Source organism: Centruroides sculpturatus, unplaced genomic scaffold (assembly GCF_000671375.1).
Source record: "Centruroides sculpturatus isolate CEXI.00-Female unplaced genomic scaffold, Cexi_2.0 scaffold374, whole genome shotgun sequence".
Taxonomy (NCBI): domain Eukaryota; kingdom Metazoa; phylum Arthropoda; class Arachnida; order Scorpiones; family Buthidae; genus Centruroides; species Centruroides sculpturatus.
Genome location: NW_019384513.1, coordinates 464,370 through 486,748, shown reverse-complemented (window position 1 = coordinate 486,748; position 22,379 = coordinate 464,370). Strand labels below are relative to the sequence as shown.

At 26.5% G+C, this 22,379-nt stretch overlaps 1 protein-coding gene across 2 annotated transcripts in view; it reads right to left on the bottom strand.

Moving 5' to 3' along the window:
- LOC111622485 (irregular chiasm C-roughest protein-like) overlaps window positions 1–22,379 on the bottom strand; it is a 336,596-nt gene that overhangs the window by 122,296 nt on the left and 191,921 nt on the right. For both annotated transcript variants that reach the window (XM_023364876.1, XM_023364878.1), the window contains exon 4: window positions 16,225–16,265. The gene's annotated coding sequence lies outside the window, so the exon portion shown is untranslated. The remainder of the gene's footprint in view (window positions 1–16,224; window positions 16,266–22,379) is intronic.

Here is a 22,379-nt window from a genome sequence, read left to right as displayed (position 1 = left end):
ACAATTAAATTTTATTATAGCATTTTTGTATGAGTTTCTTCAGTATACAAAGAAAAGTTTTATCGTATTTCTGAAAAATTGATGTTGAAATATGGAGAGAAATGATACACTTTTAGGTGTCCTACATATAATATAAGTTGACAGTTGAGACCTAGTTTAACCGCATCGAACATGGCAAAAATAATCTTAACTTGGAAAACGGTTTGATGTCAAAAGATTTATTATTTTCACACGATGATATTTTACGATTTTCAAAACGATCTAACACCGGAAACCTAAGTTATTACCACTTAAAAATTAAAAATTTTACCGTCCTTTCTCAGATTATGTGATAGCAATTGGCAATGAAGTACTGTACAGTACCAATTACATGTTTTTTTTTTGTATTAAAAACGCAATTATTCATAAAAAATAACAAAAATTTAAGAATTATTATCTAAATTAATATATATTATGATGTTCAATCTTACTGTTTTTAACTTAAAAAAAATTAAATTAAATTAATTTTTTCCTATAAATACATTGNAAATTAATGAACCAAATTTCAAACATGATTTTGAATCGTAGCGAGAGAACGTCATCAAAACATATACAAATAACCTAATTTAGTACGCAAATATTTTAATAATAACAAAATAAAATAGTAATAACAAATCCTTGAAAAAATAGCTTATATAATGGCAGAAGTAAAATTTTAATGTCTATTTTCAGTCTATGATTTAATGTTATATTAGAAATTAAACACTGTTCAAAATAAAATGAATGCTAATTATTTAATTTCTGATTCTGACTGCTGGTCCTCCATATTGACATCATTTGTCGACATCTCAATCATCCGACATTTGATGAATGCAGGGCTGTATTTGCACATATGCTAAATGAGATGTACAGTACAGTACGTTTGAGCCTCGGGTTATAAGGTTATAGCTTAGGTCCTCACATTTTTACATGTATCATTATTTGGTGGAGGGAAAGGGCCTGTTATATTATAGCTTAAGGCACAACAAGTCTAAGTCCAGCTCTGGATGAATGGAAGTTCAAATTCAGTTTTTTATTCGAATTTGATTCTAATGCACGATTCTTAATTATCATTTTTAAAATTGAAATCGTTGTATAAGAGCATTAAGAATCATAAAAATATGAGGAGTTCGGTAGAAAATTGCTATAAGTAACAAAAAATACAACTTGAATATATTAAGTGATAAAATTTAGCATTAGTTTAAAAAATTACATTTTATTAAATTAGATAAATAAATATATTTACTTGAATATTACTGACATGTATTATACTTTTTATATTTTTTGTCACTTATACCACAACTTTTCCACTCACTCCTTCATATAGTGTGGCTCAAAATTAAAATAAATAAGGATCAAAAAACCTTACACCATTGACATAAATGTTTTATAATAGGCAAGTGTTAGAAAAAAATATACTCATTATCTGATATGAATTTTTGACTAATTTGCTTCACTCTAAGATTAATAAATGATAATTTTTACAATTATAAATTTTATTATAACATTTTTACAATATTAATGCTATCGTATAAATAAGATATTATTTAGTATTACATATTTAAATATATCTAGACATATTATAAGAATATTCAATCGATTAGAAGTGGCTGTGGAATGGTTGGTAAAGAGAAGAGGAATGTTAGTAAAAATACTGTAAGTTCAAATCTTGTATAACTGTTCTTGTATAATCTGTTAACAGGAATTAAATTCAAAGTATGATTTAAAAAATGTTAACAGTTGCAAGTGAAATTTTCACGTAATTTGTTACAAAACATGTTTTTAATATAGGCACTTGTGTATTCGACATATTTTCCATAGTACTGGGAAAAAAATACTTTAAGAAAAGCAAAATTTCTAAATTATTTATTGCTTTTTCATCTTTTATGTTATATTTTTTGAAAAAAAAAAATAGTTTCTTGTTTCAAATATTGCTTTTTTTCGCATTTTATCTCAATATCTATTGAAATTCGTCTTATATAATTCATAATCAATTCTTTTTCATAATATTATATTCTGATTTTTTTTTCAGAAGTGTTCTAATTTTAAGAATAAATACTATATTAAATATCATTTGTTCTCGTATTTTGTTTAATTATTTTAGTTTATTATATCGATAAAATTTAATTAAATCTTTGTTTCATATGTAATCGTCAGTATGAGCAAATCACTATCAAATGCCATATTTTACTGTAAAGAAACGTTTCTTTGAAATAAAATATGGCATTTCATCTCAATGGTTCAATGGTTTTTATGTGTTTTTATAAACGCAATAATTCTGAACGAGTTTCAAACGTTTAGTGAAGAAACCCAAATTTCGACATGAGATTGGTATATGTGGATTATCATAAAGACAGATTTAAATCGTACAACAAAATGATATTCGCTCAAATTTATGTTATATATTTAAAAAAATAAAATGAAATTATCTATATTAATAGGATATACTTTTAAAAAAGTTATATTATCTACAGAAAATAAATATTTTTCAACTAAAGTGTGTATTAAAATAACTCAAATTTTCTCTTTTCGTTCTTCTGTACTTGTTTTTGATTTATTAATTGTGATAAAATCCTAAAATTAATTCTAAAAACATTCTGAAAAATTAATTTATTCGCGACATTTTTTAAAATACAATATCGTTCATTTCTAAAATAAAACTTTATCATACACATATTATCTGTATTATGATAGAGACTTCATTATATTTTTTAATTAAAAATTGAAGTTATATTAATTAATTTTCAATAGGAAATATATAAAAACATTTTATATTACATAATAGACCTCTATATTTTTTATATAATATGTGTTTAAAATCTGAAAAATATTAGGAGAATGTAAAACAAAATTTCTGTTTGAAAACAGAGTCAAACAGAAATTGATATGGCATTGCGGTTTGCTGGTTGCCTTAAAATGTTACTGATATATCACATCAGAAACATCTGTAGTAGGAAGTAAAAACAGAGAAACAGAGAGAGATATGTCAAATCACCTGAATAAAATCTAAACTCAGACCACCTCTACCATAGACTACTATTTTTCAATTCCTTTTCCAAATAAACTTTATTCTTTTAGTGTGTTGACGAAACAATTTCAATTAATAATTAATATATACCACGATTCTTATTTATTTTTTAAAAAATGCTATTTTACGAAACGACAATTTTTAACCTATTATTTGCCATAGACTATGGTTACAAAATGAAAAATTCTTAAGGGAAGAAATAAATATATAATAATCAAAGAAAATTTTATTTTGATATTAATTATTTAATGATAGTTCATAAGTAAAACAAGTATAAAGAAATAATGGTCGTTACTAAACCGGTTGTTTACGTTTAATTAAGATGGTTGAAAATTCTACTTTGATAAATTTCTATAAGTATATGTTTGTCACAATGTATCGAACCAGTCATTTAAATGTATTAGGCGATTATCTTTTCTAAAAACTATCGTATAATTCACTCCAATTACATGAAATACTTGAACCTTACAATACTTGATCCTAAATATTCATTAACGAAAACAGAGCAAATATGTTTAGTGTAGTAAAAGAGCATTAGGATTAAAGAAAATAATAGACGAATTAAGTGTATTTGAAAATGTAGCGGGTTACATATTTATATTAATCCGCTTGTATTTGATTAACGTAAGCATGATGTATTTAAGTAATTTCTTAAAGTATTAATTGTACTTTTATAAAATTATTCATTAGAAGAATTTTATAAAAGTACAATTAATACTTTAAAAAATTACTTAAATACATCATGCTTACGTTATTCTTCATATATTCTTATTCTTTATAAAATTCTTCTAATGAATAATTTTATAAAAGTTATATAATTAATGGATGCAGNTGCACCAGTGAACCTACAACTACACGATTTATATTTTAAAAATAATTAAATTCACTTAGCATTCAAAACTTGCGAATTTTGAAAAAAACAAATTTGCTGATTAAATGCGGACAACCGTTTAACTAAAGTAAAACGGGTTTTCCCCTTGCTATGGATGTCTGCCTAGTTCAGTTCAGCCACATTCCGCTACAGTTCGCCTTTATTATCAGTTCGAAATGGGGTGGTTCCATAATACCCGCAGTGTTCCATAATACCACCTTCTCCTCTACATTTTTAAAAGTAAAGAGAAGTCGAGTCAATTAGAATTTCTTTCACGTAAAATAAAATTGAAATATTCACAGTTGTAGATAGTATTTGTGTGTTTTTTATAGTTATATTATAAAGCAAATATCACCTTTTTATTGGTAGTTTTTGAAATATGATACTGTACAGTACACGATTTTACTGTTACTTGAAAATAGTATTTGAGAATACCTGTAGCAATTATTATGACACCATTTTTGTTAGAATTAAATACGAAAACTGTGACTAGAAATGTTACGCTTCACAAATTTTTATTTAAAAAAGTTTATCTTTCATTTTTCAATTTCGATAAGAATTTAGACCATAACAGAATAATTCTGAGTGAAGACAAAAACTTCAGCTATCTTCTGAAGAATAAAATGGAAATAAATCCCCAATGCTTTACTTGCCAAAACTTATTTGATTCGATAAAGTTCTGTTAATACTTATATTAGAAATACTACTTTCTGATAAGTTACCAAAACATAGTTTTGGAAAAATGTTAGTGAAAGTATTAGCTAATAGATGTCGAGACATGGCACACAAGGAAATGATTGATTCATAATTGTTTGTCTTAATGATTAGAAAAAGTTTCGGATCAGATTGAAACCCTGAACAGATGGGAACTATTTATTCCCATCTGTCACCGATAAATCTATTTAGCTTATCTAAATCTGTCGAGATTTACAAACAAAAAAAAAAAAAAATTGAAATCAGAAACTGCAATGAAAATGGTTTTCGCGTATTTGACACTCTATATATTGAGCAAACTTTTTTGGTAAAATTAAATGACCTTTTAAAATTAGTATAATTAATAAGTAAATAATATATTAATATAATAGTAAAAATAATAATTAATTAAAATTATTTCAAATAAATAAAATAATTAAATATTGAAATTCGTATTTCACACTACGAAAATATAACTAATTTTAATTATTTAATTATGAAAAAGTTTGAGGCTGATAGTATACAGAAGCAATCTTTTTAGATCGAGAAATTATGCATGAAGTGAAAATGTAGATTCCGACGAAAGGTATTATATTCAGCTGTAAATATATCTCTTTCTATAGTCTCCATTACACCGAAAGAAGTGTCATGTACATGATTTGTGCTAGCACTGTTTTAGTTTCACCATTATTGATTACTACTCGTATTACTTCCAGCGGACACAGTTTTCTTCCGATAAATAAATTCTGATTTTTTCTATTTTGTTCAAAAATCATTCCAAAAACGTTTCGAATCACATCTGTTGTCTATCTTTGCTTGCCAATAAAGAAAAAGCGAATTTTTAAAAGTAACCTGTTTATTAACGACAAACGACAACAATAAAACACTGGAAAATAAGGTTCTTCTTATGTCACAATAACGTTCTTTTAATGTAAAATATTATTTAATAATTAAAAGAAATTCTATTATAGTATATATACTATATATCAATGTTAATAGGAGTTAATTTTTTATAGTAGTAGTAGCAGTAGCCTAGTAGTAGTAACATACTTCAATTTATCATTAATTGCTCATATCACTCATAGATAAAGATCTTTTATGCAATAGAGTAAAAAATAATAGTGGGAAATTTGTACAGTGCTACTGTATTTATTACTTCAACTTCTAACCAGATGTTGTCCGAATTTGGAATTTGTTAAGAATGAGATCCAATGTTCCATTCTAAACCGCGCCGTCTGTTGTAGAATTTTTAATATCTACTTATTTTGGATTTAGAAGCGTAGATTAAAGTATGAAGTAAATCCCGAAACATTCATTGAATTTATTATCAAATCTTACTGAAATTAAATATCCAATAATTTTGTTATTTATGGTTACTTTAGAAGATTTTCCCTTATTAATTTAAGTAGAAGAATCTACACTTATAGAAAACATTATATCAAGCTGAAATTATTACTGTAGCTGAATATTTCACGTTTTGAAAATTGAAAAAGGCAAATACCTTAATATTAATTCCAAAAAATTTAAACGAAAACAAAATAATTTTAGCTGATATCGAAAAAGAAAAACCAATGATTCTTTCAAAAAACTAAATAGAAAGCATATCTGTTTGATATTATCTCCCTCTGATGTCTAGATATCGAATATTTTAAGAAGACGTTGATGAGATAACGAAAGTTGATAGACAGAAATCTGATTTTATGGAAACATTTTCAATTGAAAGTTGCATAATTTCAATCTAACACGTCATTACTTAATTACTTCTAGAATTTTTTTTCATAATAATGATATGGATAAGAAATAAAATTTCTGCAAAGAATAAAATACATTTCAAAATATTGAAAATGTGAATGAAAAAGTGAGATCAATATGCTGTAAATGTATCAAAAGAACACGATAGATTTTAGTTTATGTACTATTACAATAATACATTAGTAATAGAAAATTTTTGATTTCGTGTTATTTTTTTAACGATGCATTCTTATGCTTTTATTGTTGATATATAATATTAATCATTATCGATTACCATAGTTTATCTCCTACAAGTATAAGTACTTTCATATGATATTTTTTATTTAATTTTTGATACTTTAGACAAGTGCTTCCCAAACTTTCTGTGTTTACGGATCAGTTTTCTTTCATTTCAATCCCCGACTGAGCAGTATTTTTGTGAAATTAAATAAAAATAATTATAAAACGGAGGGAAGAAAGTTCAAATGCATTACTTCTCCATTTTAATTTTTAGAATGAATTAGTAAGGAAAAATACAACAACAAACATTGGTTCTAATTAATACAATAAAATTTACATCTATTCATTTTAATTTCTTATATATATCTTTATTTATTTGTGTTTATAGACACATTTATTATAATTTATAGCTTGCAATTTATATCAATATTACATTTCCGTGTAATTTTAAATGTTTGCTTTATCTAGTAAATTAGTCTGTAAATATTTTTATATCATAAAGAAAAAACAGACTAAACTAAGAAAAACAGTGGAATGAAACTAATTCATTTTATTAAATTAAGTTTTTTTACGTGTTTTCTGATTCGAGTCTCACTTCCGTCTTGATCTGCACAAAGCTGTAATCGAATTAAAACGGAGTTGTGCGAATTCGAAAAGTAATCGAAGATCGTGGCAGAGCAGTAAGTAAGTCAACTGGCACAAAAATAAAAGAAATAAAAAAAAATTGAAAAGTGGACGTTGAATTTTATTAAAACTTAAATCAAAATTCGACTAAATTAATAAATTCTCAGAATTATCTGTTAAAAATTAAATGAAAATAAAGATCTGTTGTGGATCAGCGATGAATATTTTATCCTTTTAAAGAGAACGTCATTGCATTAATTTAAGTTTTTATCGTTGGAGAAATGAAATTTTACAAGGAATTTTAATGTATTTTATACGTTAAAATTAAATGTAATTTACTAGGACTAGAAATTGTTAATTATTATTTGTTACCAGCCATTATAGATTTTCTTGAAAAACTATTTTCTGGCAGAAATTCGTTTGTCGATGTGCCTAAGGCACGTTATTTTCCCAAATAAGTAATTATAATGATAGTTAAGGCTCAATTCTCATGTGTTATCTATTATTTAATTTTCTTTAGCATATAACTTTAAACTGCAATGTTGAGTTGGACCATTTGGGCCATCTTGAATGATCCAATCTTAATAAAAGAAATGGTTACATCTTTTGAATTTCGAAAGTTTTCGGAAGGTTTTTCTGTGCTGGAAAGTAATGTTTAAAAGATCAAATATGCTATTATTTTGCTTTTACAGGAAAAATTCCAGAAACTACTTCTTACTAAAATAGGCATAGAAGTATCGAAAAGAAGGTACCAAATATATAACAGCAAAGTTTTACTTCTTTTTTCTGGTTAAAGTTCCCATAAATTCGATTCCGACGCCCTTCAAACGTTAAAAAAAAGAAACCAAAACAAGGTTAAAAGCCCCGAAATCGTATACACATTATCTTCTAAAAATGAGAGCGGAAGTTGGCCGTATACATTCGTCCATTATAAGAGTAGAGAAGGCAACTTTGGAGGAAAGCCAACCACTGTAACTACAAAAAATGTATTGCAATCATCTACCTAAACTGGCCATCAGAAATTGCACCGGGAATAGAAGAAATAAAGAGTTATCTGCTCAGCCAATGAACACAAATAGCCTTTAAATACTCGCTAAGAAATGCGGCTACGTTCTAAACTTTTCTCGATTTGAATCTAATAATACATAAAATTATATATAAAAGAAAAATTTGGAAAAAAATAATGATTTTTACGTCAAGAAAAATTCTGTTGTGACAAAACTTCACTACAAGATTCGAGCAATCTCACAGCAATCGGAGAAAGTCAGACAGGTATGATAAGTTATGCAATCGATATCCTTCAGGTACTTGACCTTCGAAGTAATTCTGATCCGAAAACAGAATGGTAGCCAGGATGAAGGCGATCATCTTCTACCCACTTAGGTTCGTTTCGTTCTTCCCATCGCTGGATCTTATTGTCCCCCTCTAAATCGCACAATAGAAATATTTTCGTCGAGCCACCGATAATACCGGGACTATCCGTTATCGAGCGATGTCTTTATTCTCTTATTTACTCGATGAAGCATGCGACTTTTCGATAATCGATTTTCGTTATCGTCATCTCATCGCGTCTTTTTAAAGAAGCAAAGTAAAAGATCCCTCCGGAAACATCACCACTGTTTTCCAGTTTTGGGGGAAACTAGAAAAAGTCAGCAGACTAGTCTCCTCCGGTTTTTATCTCATTCGGACGGCACAGCAAAAGGAAAATCATTCCTTCTTCCGACAAGAAAAGTCCTTTCAATCCTTCTATCTACAAAGGACGATAATATATGCTTCACTAACATCATTTATATTCAAAAATATGAAATTCACGTTACATCTTTATGAATTTAAATAGCTAAAAAGAACACGCTAACACCATTCATCTCTTATTAATTAATAATAAATTTAAAAAGGAAATTAGAACATTTTAGAACACGAAAATAAAATTAAAACTGTTTTAATAAAAGTAAGAATTTTATTCGTATCGTTAGGAATAATAAAAAAAATAATAAAAATAAAAAGTTACCTTTCAACGGATAATATCGTGACAGCAGCATATCACGACATTGGAAATGATTTATTCAATTACGAAATCATAAATGTTTGAAAACTTTATGAATATCATAATTGTGAACTAGTTCAAAATTATGGATTAATTCATAATTATGATTTTCCAGTTCTTTCTGTACTTACAGGAAGGAAAGAAGTGAAAGATATTGACACGACAGGGTTTACACGACATTCTAGCAGCTAACTAGAACAGAATTCCTGATGACGTGATAACTTCTCCGAAAGCTTAATATCGTATTGTTATTTTTTTCACACCGCAAACAGTTCTATCTCATTTTGACAAATTACCGTCTAACAATAAACATAACTTTTTAAATTATACCCAAGACCATTCGTTTAAAATATTTTCATGTGACCATTTTACAAGAAATGATATTCACATCATTTTCATTATCATAATGCAGCGATAAGTTTATTTAGACTAAGTAAAAGCATATTCAGTACTGTATTATTTTCTATATAATAAAAATTATTTATCGCACATATAAAATATCAATACATTTTTAACCTTTCTCAAAAGATGCGAATCTAAAATATAGGGGCTATTATCACACATTCAATAACCTAATATTTTTGACGAATGAAAAAATATAAAATACAAGATATATTTATAATATTAAAATTTTAAGCATTAATTTACGAAGTAGAATCATTTTTATTTTTTAAATTTGATTTTTTTTCCAAATTTCCATTCTTTAAAGATACCGAAAATAATAATGCAAATGTTAATGGTATAAGTATTGTACGCTGAGAAAATAAGCATTATGAAATTTTATCGTTATTTTCTGAATTTTTTTTTGTGAAAAAAAACTAAATAAATCTCATCTTAGAAAATTCCTTACACTTGTATCATTGGATAAGAATAGCATCGCAACTTTTTCTATACAAAATAGAATAAGCTTATATATAAAAAAATTTTAATTATTTCACTCGACACATTTTTTTCGTACACAATATACTGTTTGAAGTTCTCACAGAAAGAATTTTATGGGAAAGAAAAAAATATTTTCTGTTTCTGCATTGATCAACATCGTATCTTCAACCAGTCAGGAAACAGAAAATCAGTTATCAGCTATTTACAATGCTTTTTTTCCTACAAAACAGACATTTTTTTTACTTTTATTCATATTTTTCATAGAGCATACTTATCATTTTATTTGCTATTTTACAAAAAATGAAATTTTTTGATAGTATAAGAATTTTAATATAACTTATAAGAATTTTAATATAATTTTAAAAATATTTTTAACGCTTTAATTGGTTATTTTTTCAAGATTGGGGTAAGGTATGGTGCCCACATATGTATCACTATAATTCATTTATACATAAAGATGATTATATTCTACATTTGGTATATCGGATTTCGGAGTGGGCAGGATGGTGAGGAAGGATGACCCCCTAAAACATTATTAAAACGCATTGTCATCGAACTTAAGTATGTCTTCGAAGTTTCAATTTTCTATAATAATTAGAATTGGATCCAGTTGCAAAATTTTTATAAATGTTTTTATAAATTTTTTAGTTAAAAAGTTGATATTTTAAAAATATGATCTATTCAACGTTTTTTTTTTTATGGGAATAAATGATCTTTTTCGTTCAAGTGATTTTCCCAATGTTTTCTATGAAGTAAAATCTTCATAAATAACGGGAAAGATACAAAGCTAGAGATCAGAAAAATGTAATTATCGAACTGAACCTATACAAATATATAATAATCGATAACAGCTGATTAAATTTAATATATCTGAATATATATTAAAATATTTTTCCTTAGATCTGTAGTTATATAACTATATGCCGTAGTGAAATTTCTTCTAAAATACTAATTGTATCTAATATACTAATTACACTTAACAATTAATTGCCACTTAATCGTCGTGTAAATAATATTAGAATCATATATTCTAACATTATTTACACGACGATTAAATGGCGATTAATTGTTAGTTTACAGCTCTGAGAAATCGGAATTGAATCCGAACGAGCAATCCCAAGAATCTTCATAAACAACGGGTAAGATACGAATGGTTTCCGGATATTTGGCTCCGTCCATCACTATTCGACTATGGACCTGTCTGAACGCATGATAGATTTTAAAAGGGAACCATTTTAGAACCCACATGACGGGAAAAGTAAAATATTAAAAAAATGATTTACACTTTAGTAGAGAATTTCTAAACCAAAATAATTGAAAATAGTTTGTTATTAATGATGAAAAAATACATCGCTAGGGAGGATGAGAGTTTCTTTGACTAGTTTTAACATAGAATGAAGTGAAAGTTATACAAAGATACGAAGTAAAAATAATCAAAAAATCTGTTTTAATATAAAAATATACGGTTAACTTTCACTGGAAGATTTTCATTTCGTAATATTTCAACGATATATATTCGTTTTCTTTTATTCACAATTGCCACATCATATTAAATCTGAAATCATTAACTATTCCACTCTTCCTCTTTCATAATTTCTCTCATCGCTCATTAACTGTATAAATAGAGAATAATAACTGCAGAGAAGGCAATGGTGTATTTTAATCTTCGCACAATTACCTGTTTACTGAATATACAGTATCAACCTTTCTAATTGTCTTCCATAACACCTTGCTTCCAATAACACATCCTCGATACTTACATTTTAAGAGATTTGAAACAATATACAAAAATATCGTAATTATATTTATAATTCTTAAAATTTTAAATTGCATATTTGTCATTAGATCACTTTCAAAGCTGCATATTGTCATTTCAATTATACTTTTTTTTTTAGTGAACCTTTATAAATTTTAAAACCCAAGCCAGAATCTATCCATCAAATTCTCTCTCTCGAAATTATTATTTTGTAACCGCATGTTATTCGACACAATGTGCAATAATCACACGCGCTTTTTGTTGACTGGGTGTCTGTCTGTAGACACACCTAGCTATAAATTTCAGTCCAGAAAATAAAAATTAAGCCTCTTCTATTTACCTATTAGAATTCTATTACCTTCCATCTAACTAGAAAATAAGTTACGTAAAGTGACTTTCCATTGCCTTTAGTGACTGAAGTTTTGAAATTAACATTAGCAAAACCAGGTTAATTAACTTATATGATGATTTGTGATTCAACGACGAGCCAACAAATGGCGCTATTTTGTACGTGTCTTGCATTCTAAGAGGTTAGCTGAGAAGATTTTAAAGGAAAACTAATGCGATTATACACAATACACAGCTTTAGAATATCCACAATTCACAAATTACTATAAATATACGTTATTATAACTATCTATTAAAAGAATATAAATTAGAAAGTACGAATTTAAATTTAAAATAATTATTTTCAGATATTTTATTCTGTATTATAATGAATTTTTTTCTTCCTTATTAACGAATAAATCCCATAAATATGTTTATTCCATGTGAACTAAACTTTAAATAAAGTAAATTAACTACATCTTAATTTCTCTGGATAATTTTTTATATATAAAATTACGATAATTTCTAAAAACTTGGTTATAATTTTATAAATAAAGATGTATAAGTTATACATTAGAGAAATATGAATTATTGCATTAGAAATTTTAAAAACTTATTGAATAATTAAAATAAACCATTATCAATTTTAATTTCTCCATAATAACAGTATATATGAGATATTATTTATGTGAGAAATATATGTAAAAATCTCGACTAGATATTGCCTTTCGAGGTGTATAAAACATTTTTAACTACTTAGAAGTAATATGTATATGCTTATGTAGCCTATATAAATATCATACTATCATTAAACGTGTACAAAGTATTCAAAAATAGTTTCGATTTTTAAAATTCTACTATTTTCGCTTTGATATTGAAAACAATTCAATAAAGATGCGAAAGTGTTTTGTATCTTTTGAGATCAACGCATGTACAGTACAATGTGTCGTGTCTCATTACGTCACATAAAGGCATGGTGTAGAGAAATATGTGATAATCACAATAGGTTTTACGATGAAAAATGACAACTGACAATACAATTCAAAATTCTCTAACAGAAAAAAAAACTATATTAGTAATAATTTCAGTTCTGAGATGACATTACAGAAATATTCTTTTCCAGATATTCCATTTGGATCTATAATAGCACCACTGCTCTTTTAGTTTTTGGTTTAAATTTAAGTTATCAAATTAATTATTTTCAAAAATAAAGGTTAAAGGGACGAGCTAAATGAATACTTAAATGAATCGAATATAAAATTAATTTAGTATTTATAGTTTAAATCTATAGGATAAGTAAATTGTAAGTAAATAATAAAAATCATGTTTAGAAAGTTTTATTTATAATCTGGTAGAGAATAAGTTATTTCAAGCTTATACAATAAACGTTCTGCATAATATAACAGCCATTATTTTATACACATTTAAATTTATAGAATTTTATATAAACTTCAAACGTTTGAAATATTAATTCAACATACGCATATATGAAGTCGAACCTCCAATAGCGGCCACCTCTAAACAGCAGCCATATTTTCTGGAATTTTTATTTGGATAAAAATGCACACACAAAATAATCTTCGAATAAATAAATTTTACTGTATATATATTGATTGGCATTCTTCGACTCTTTCGTTGAGCGAATTCGTCAATGATTAACTGAATATCTAATTTTGTCCATAGTTTCAACTTCTATGCATATGGCTAATGCGTTGAGACAATTTTCCGTCATATTAGAGTGTAGGTAACTTTTTTATTTTTTAAAAACATGAATTGTACGTTCAGCTGTACATTTTGAAGCAGGTGTGCACAAAAACATTGCCAGAGATATATCAACATTCGGATAAATAATTTGCAAATCATTACGTAACCAGTGATAGAACGTAATCGAGCAAGCCTTTAAGCTTGGTTTTCACATTCAGAATTTCAAGATGAGATTAAAGATGTATTATTTCATTTTTAAATGTTGATGAAACTCAGCCTTTCCCTTCCGTCACTTATTATTTTCTTTTCAAATTAATATAAGTAATCAACTCTAACACTGCGTTGACATTTGCGGACGATAAAAATATTATAATAATAATTTTGACCATAAAGAAAATAAGATAGTAGACGAGTTATGGCGCTACGTTTTAGCACTATAATTAAAACGTAATAATTATTAGATATTATTTATTTATATTATAAAGGAAATAATGTTGAATTTCTTGATATAAATATTATTAACCATAAATATGAGGTAATTTATTATTTTTATTGCACTATTTATTGAATAAATATTTTTATGATTATTAACAATGCTATAAGAATTGTATTAAGATGTATAAAATATTGTTTATTTTATTTTTTTATTTNAAAAAAAAAAATAAAAAAAATTATTTACTGTGGAAAAAAAGAGAAATAAGAAAATAGAATTTAAAAAATAAATCTACTACAAAATATTATTAGTTACTACAGTTGGAGACAGAAATTAATTTCATAAATTACTCAATAAGATTGGTCTGTAATATTCAGTAAGAGCTAATTAAGATAAACTAAAAAAAAATTCGTTTAGATATTATATAAGTTAGGTGCATATAAAAAATATTGATATTCCTTATATAAAACATCATCAATTATGGCTACTCCAGTTGAACATGTAGCATTCTCTTCGTAAATACTAATAAAATAAAAAAAAACTTTTTATGTTGAATTGACACGATTAAAGATGTAGGTGTAAAAAATATGCATGGATTTTCTCATTTTTGAAGTGTGTGAAAACGATGTAACCGCATCAAAATACACTTATCGCAAGTTAAAGTTATCTTTACATATCTTTACATACTTATAATTTAATTGTTAATTAATAACTTGGTTTCTGAAATGTATATACGTATATAACATTTCATAACATTGCATAACATAATTATATAAATTATGTTATGCAAGATTATGCGATAAATTTTTAGCCTCTTTAATTAATAAAAAAAACATGACATTAACAAGATCGATATTCATCTAGTATAATTATTTTATCATTTTTATGCAGATTAATAAGAAAGTTTAATCGTAAATATTGTTCATAAAATATATGTGATAATTTATTTGAATTTTCTGAGAATAATCCATTCTTCCTGGTTTTTTGTACTTTCTCTCGATTTTATATAATTTATTACCGTCAAAATTATATTAATAAAATATTAAAATTTAATAAATATGACTTATTGAAGTTACTAGCAATAAAATACAGTATATATAATAAATAAATTTTAAAATGCAATATTATAGCCTATATAATATCAAAACAGGTAACTCTACATTATTTATTTACATATGAAAAAGTAATATTTTAAAAATAATTTAGATATTATTCTCATTGATTTATGAATATAAAATCTGTATATTCATTCATATAAATAGATAAGGAGAATACGTAAAAGTGTTTCTTCTACATAAATGTTGAAAAATGTTTCAAATTGAAAATCCCACGACTGTAATAACGCTCGTTACACGCTATTCGATAATACATAATTTTATTTTCCTCCTCCTTCATGGTGGATCTGGCAGAAAAATCTTGTCGATTTTCAGCTCGGAAAGACATTTCTTCTCAAAATACAGAGTCGATAAACAAACAAATAAATCTTTATCGACAAATAAGAAGGGAGAAAGCGTGCACATCAAAGAATATCATGGTTCAAATCTTTCTTCAGATATTACCAGATATTATTATATAAAATCGAAAAGAAATTCATTTAAATCATTGAATAATTTGTATATGAGAATAGATTTAGATTTATTTTGTCGAAAGTCGATCCGACAACGTTCTACAAGTACTTTTTTTTTTTTTTTACGAAAGCACCGTCTATCGAATTTAAGAGATGGCCATTTCACGTATTGGCTTATCTGAGACTCGCCCGATATTCGCTACTGCTGGGAGGAGTCGTGTAGAAATTAACGACTAGTAATTACGATAATAGCCACAACGGCAACGAAATTGGATACGACGAAAATAAAAGGTAGAAAGCACTTACCAGAATGGAGATTAGGAAAGGACGTCACCCACGTCTTCCATCTGCAAAGAAACAACAAGACGATGAGAATCGGATGATGGAATGCTCGATGGATGTGCAAAACATTAATCCCGTTTTTAAATAGTTAAAGGGGACAGCACGTGGATTCTCTAATGGTAAGCTAGAAAGAATCGAAACCGAAAAAGTCCCGAGGCGTGGTAGCGTCATTGGAGAAGAGCAGGGTTACGCGAGAGAAAGGCGATTTTTCCGAGCAAGTGGAGGAACAAAAGAGGATCGGAGGACGAAATGGAAAGGGAAGATTCGGCGTTAAATTTTCCAGTCGGCAAAACCTTTGGCCCGAGACCCGCGCTAGGAAAAGAAAACGAATTTGGCCGGCGGAAGAAGTAAATCGAGTGAACGGCCGGCAGAAAGAGCTCCAGAAAGAAAACGGAGAGAAATCTCCGAAATGGGGTATCCGCGATTTTCCCAAAGGACCAAAGTCTGCCACCCGCAGGATTTCCGGAGACACCGAGTTTCGACTCGGTCGTCTCCTCCCCGCATTTCCGTGACCTCCCCCCAGGATTTTCTTGTTTTCTCTTTTACTCGCTTCGTCGCCCCCCGTTTCGTCCCGATCCTCCGCTTTTGTTCTTCTCTCTCTTTTTTTTTTTTCTCATTCGTCGCCGTGACGACGGTCGAGTCCATCTCCCGTTTGCTTTCGTGGGGATCGGATAAAGCGAATTACTCTGCCAACGCATGCGTACGGAAGTGGATGACGTCATTATTCGTAACCTTACACAGAACCCGAACCTAAACGTTCCCATTGAGATAAGAGAATATCAATCTCAATATATATTTAAACGAAATTTTTTTTCTCATAAACTTACATTAAAATTCGTATTAAAGTAATATTTTGTCAACAAGAATAATACTATACACATAAATAAATGTGACAAATTAATTCATTCAATAGTAAATTAATTCAGTTATTTAAATAAAAATTCTGGTTTAATTTCATAACTTATAAAACCGGAAATTGTTATTTACATCGTTAATAAAAGGCCCAATAAAATTACTTAAGAGAATTCAATTCCATTGGATTATAATATATACATATATATTAATTAGAGAATCTTTTATTCATTAGAAGAATTTTATTCTTATTTGAACCACAAATTCTTTGATATATGATATTTGAATAATGTATAGATTAAATTGTATGAAGAAATTTACTACGTAGAGTCTTAATAAATTAATATTTATGCGATAAATTAACATAGTAATTAATTAATAATTTAACGAATATTTCATTTCGTTTCGGACAGAAGTTAAATAATATTTTCAGCGAATGTTATCCTTAAATTTCCGCATTTTGCGCTTTTAACGAGCCGAAGAAAAGATCTTAATGGATACGTAACGTCTTCACATTCCTCTAAATGATCCTTACTTCTTCATTAAAGAATATCGTTAAATAGTGAATGACGAAATTCATAACAAGGAATAGAAGATAAATAAACAATTTTCTATAAAATTTATAAATAAAAGTTACTTTGGAAATTAGCATAAACTTTCCTTAATGTTAATGGGGTTGAAGATAAAAGCAACTTTGACTCAATTATACAACATTAGAAGTTAAGTAAATGAACTAGCGTCAAATAAATTATTCATACGACATTTACAAGAAATATCTTTAAAATTTCATTTTTTTTTGAGATAATAATGCAATTGTATTAATATAACATTTACTTTATGTTTAATATTTTATTTATTAATATAAGTTTTTAAAATGTCACGCAATTTTTATAATTCATAAATAATTATATAAATAGATAATTATAGAATCGTAATATTATTTAACATAATGTTGATCAAATATCCTTAATATCTTAATTACTATTTATTTACATATGAAAAAGTAATATTTTAAAAAAATAAGAATTATTAAGAGGATAAAATCAGAATTTTTGATCATATTTAAATAATAAAAAAGTATATTATTTATTCATAATTTACATGTAAAATTTCATCTAATTAGTCTTAATATTCATCATCCGAACATCAACCTACAATTCTTAATTATCATTATCATCGTTATCATTCACGTGAGTCTGTCTTTCGGCGATTAGTCATTGCAACTTTCTTTAATTCTTTCTAATCACACCATACACTATTGAAGTAAAACTAATTATTAAAAAAAAAACAGTTATCAAAGAAAATATCTTAATAGGTTTTTCGTATAACTCGAACAGACATTAATCTATTATTTATTATTTTGAATCGAGTGTTTAAAATATAAATATATATTTTTTGAATAAGATATAAAAATTTAATTGAAACATATTGTATTAAGGTTATCCAGATAAGAAAGAAACGTCTGAATCCGAAAAAAAAGAGGAAATTTGGAAATAATGAGTTCTAACATTTGTCACGCGTCAAGCGTCGGCTGCGGGCCTAGACCAAAAGAGCTCTTCATTGCCTCGAAGGTCGTGACTAGCTCCCGAATCGATGATCAAGTCGTTGTCTCTGAACCCGCATCCCACTCATCCCGCAGCCTCTCGATCTAGAGATGGATTCTATCCGAGTGATAGGGTCTAATCCTGTCCATAAGACGGTTAGGAAAGAGGATGGACAAAGCACAAAAAATGTAATACCCACAAATTTTGGGTTATATCTACTTCTCTATCTTTAGGCTTTATCATTGTTAAACTCTTACGCGCTCTCTAATTAGATAACATTTTAAAATTTCAATATTTACTGTTTTAAGTACAGTATGTAAGAACCACGATAACAATCATTACACGTGAGCTGTAAATAATGTTGCATTACATGTGATACTAAGTAACAATGCATCGATTAGAGGAGAAAACAAATCTGTAAAATTCAAAAGAAAGTTACAAACGTTTCCATATTATTAACATTTTAACAACGAATAACTTCATTGATATGAAAAAAAAAGTCAAAATACATATACGAAGAAAACATTAGAGAATCATCAAATGAAAGGCAATAGAAGAGGACTTTTTCATGACTACTGTCAACAGTAACAAAAATAAAACATAAGAAATGTTATCTTAAATCTGTAGACTCTACAATTTACTTGATAAAAACAATGATGATATATTCCAAAGTTTTATTATATGTTTTCTTTTTCAATAAGATAAATTTAGTTATTTTTCTACGTATATTAGTAAAATTCTACATAGGCTTACAATTATTCTAAAAGAACTTTTTGTTTAGTTCGTTTAAATTCTATTTTTTAAAAACGATATAAGTTTTATTTATAATTTACGAATTACATTTTAAAAGTTATTATTATAAAATTATTCAACGTTCGGAAATTAAAATTTCTATATATACATAATAATAATACTTGTTTGCCTGCAATTTTTAAAATGCAAAACTATCCATTCCCACTGTCGTTCGTCAGACTGTCTGCCCTTCGTTAATCTCGAGAACGGAGTTAGGTACATAAAAATCAAGATACGGAAAGCTAAGAGATCTCAGGACCCTACTAACTATATGAGAACTTCCGGTTTTGAATGGAAGGTTACGTGATTTCAATTCAAAATTTTCTGGAGAAAGGAGTTAAGTAAATAACCGGCATGACTCAATTGTCATCAGGAGAAGTATGATGTACAGGGGAAAGACACTACTAAAACCAAGACCAGATAGGGAAAGTTTAACTGTATTAACTGTATAAGAACTTCCGGTATGGACCGGAAGTTACGTGATTTTTAAATTAAAAGATGATTAAAAACTGCAGCCCGGCATATTGACGATGTCATAATAAATAATTACTCGTTCTAATTAAACTACAATTANTATATCTGTGGTTCTGGTATAAATTTTCTGCAACTCCATTAAGTATGAATTTTCTTTAATTTTTAATGGGCAATAAAATTTAAAACTTATAAGAAAGAATGTTATGTAGATAAAGCTATATTTATCAATTCATATCAAAACTGAATTAATAATCATAATATTCAGTAACATTAAATAGTCTACGATTTAAGGAATGAAAATATGATGATAATATCTCTAGAGAGTATCAAAATAGCAGTCAATATCCGGAGTAGTCGATATTTTTATTTCTTTTTATCAAAAAGTCTCCTAACGTGAAATAAAGTCTATGATGTTATTATATAGATCAACAAAATGACATATTGTATAGATCTTTCGTTTATACCAAGTGTTTCGCAATGTTTATCGTTGCTATTTTATTTTCAGGATCATTGAGTTTTCTTTCAAAATCTCATTTTAGATATAGTGAGTATAATAATAAAAAATGAATTTACAAAATATTGAAAACGGTAAGAATGAATAATATACAAAATAACGTTATATATCATCAATTTTTTCAAGAAAAAAATCTAATAGAAATAAAAAAAAATACCGATTACTAATGATAAAATTTATTAATAGAATAGAAATTAACGCATATATAACTGAATAATTTTATCTAATTAGATATATTTCTCAACAACGTATCTAAATACGACTAAAAATTATAGAATTTTATACTTTTCAATACTCATAATGTATATAAAAGTTTACATAGACTATATATAGGATGTCGCAGAATATGTATACACTTTTATCTTTATTTTCTTCATTTTAATTCAATATCTTTCTAATTTACAGTATGTAAATATAAAATTGAAATCTAAATTATATAATGATGTAAGATTAAGATTTTTGTTATTATTTTTTAGGTTTTTATAATAATTATATGCTAATTACGTTTTTAAATCGTATTTTGTAACCAAGTATTTTAGATTATTGTTTATTTCTAAGTGAATTTATCTTTTATTTTATTTTATCCTTTGTGAATTCATTATGTCGTAATAATACCTGTTTTTATACGTTCTAACTTATAACAATTTATTAATTTTTATGTGATTTTAATCGAGAGAGGTATAGCATTACCTTTATAGTCAATTAATAAAGAATTTTTCTATGTATTTTATGTTCTTTACAGTTTATTTCAATAATTATTTTTACTAAATAAAGAATGTTTACATTAAAATTCATAAAAGAGTTATTTTAAAAAAAATCAAAAAATAGCCTTAGTTTAAGGGGCAATACTTAATATTATGATATTTATTTATTTACTAAAAAAAATTTTAATTTAAAATATTATTGAATAATTTTTACTCTTAATTTATCTAGCGAAAAAATATTTCATTTTTATTATTTTTAAAAACATTTTTATGATTTTCGATGTTTACGTTGCGATGAAAATAAATTTTTTTTCCCTTTTAAGTTATTAGAAAGTCTATTATAACAATTATCGATTTCGGATTATGAATGAGACTTATCTCACACATGCCTTTTGTCTAAAGACTTTAGATAATAATAAATTAAAAGATTAAATTTTAAAAATTAATTAAGTTTTTAATATACAACAAAAAATTATTATTTTAATCCACTTTTTTTTTCTTACCTGAAATTTTTTAAAATAAAATCCATTATTGCTTAAATAAAATTATTTATCATTATAAAATCAGTAGAATTATTCGCGAATTTATGAATATTGCCTAATGAGGTGTGGTCTATCGTCAAGGTAAAACAAGTGAGTTAACGATTCTGTCTTTTTACTTTTTTTTCTTTAAAATTACAAAAAATGTTGTCCATTTGTTGCGTCAACGATTAAATATTATTAAAATTCGATTTTTATTCGATTTTAATTCAAAAATATTTATAATCTACTTAATCGCCATCTGTTGTCGACTTAAGGAATAAAAAATTGAATTCGGAAATAAATTTTTCATCGATTTACTAAACTGTCTTCGAATTACAATACTCTGTTATTTTATATTAAAATAATAGACTTATTATTTACATTTATCTTCGTTTGTTTACGTCTTTTTATTACTTCTCATATATTACAAGTAATCTCTATTTTTTGGGAAGCACTGAGATTTAACATTTAATAGGGAAAGCACACGAAAATGTATTGTTTAAACTGTTTAAGAAGTTTAAAAATTATTAAATCTATTTCTAATAATAAAAAATGTTTGATAGTGTGTCTCTTTTGTTTCTTCGTATCATGTGATATACGACTTTTAATTTATTCTAAATTTTAAAGAAGAAATATAGGACGAAATTCTCCGAATTTTCATACGAAAATCTTGTCTCCTACATAAAAATTTTTATAATAATGTTTAAAATAGTTTAAA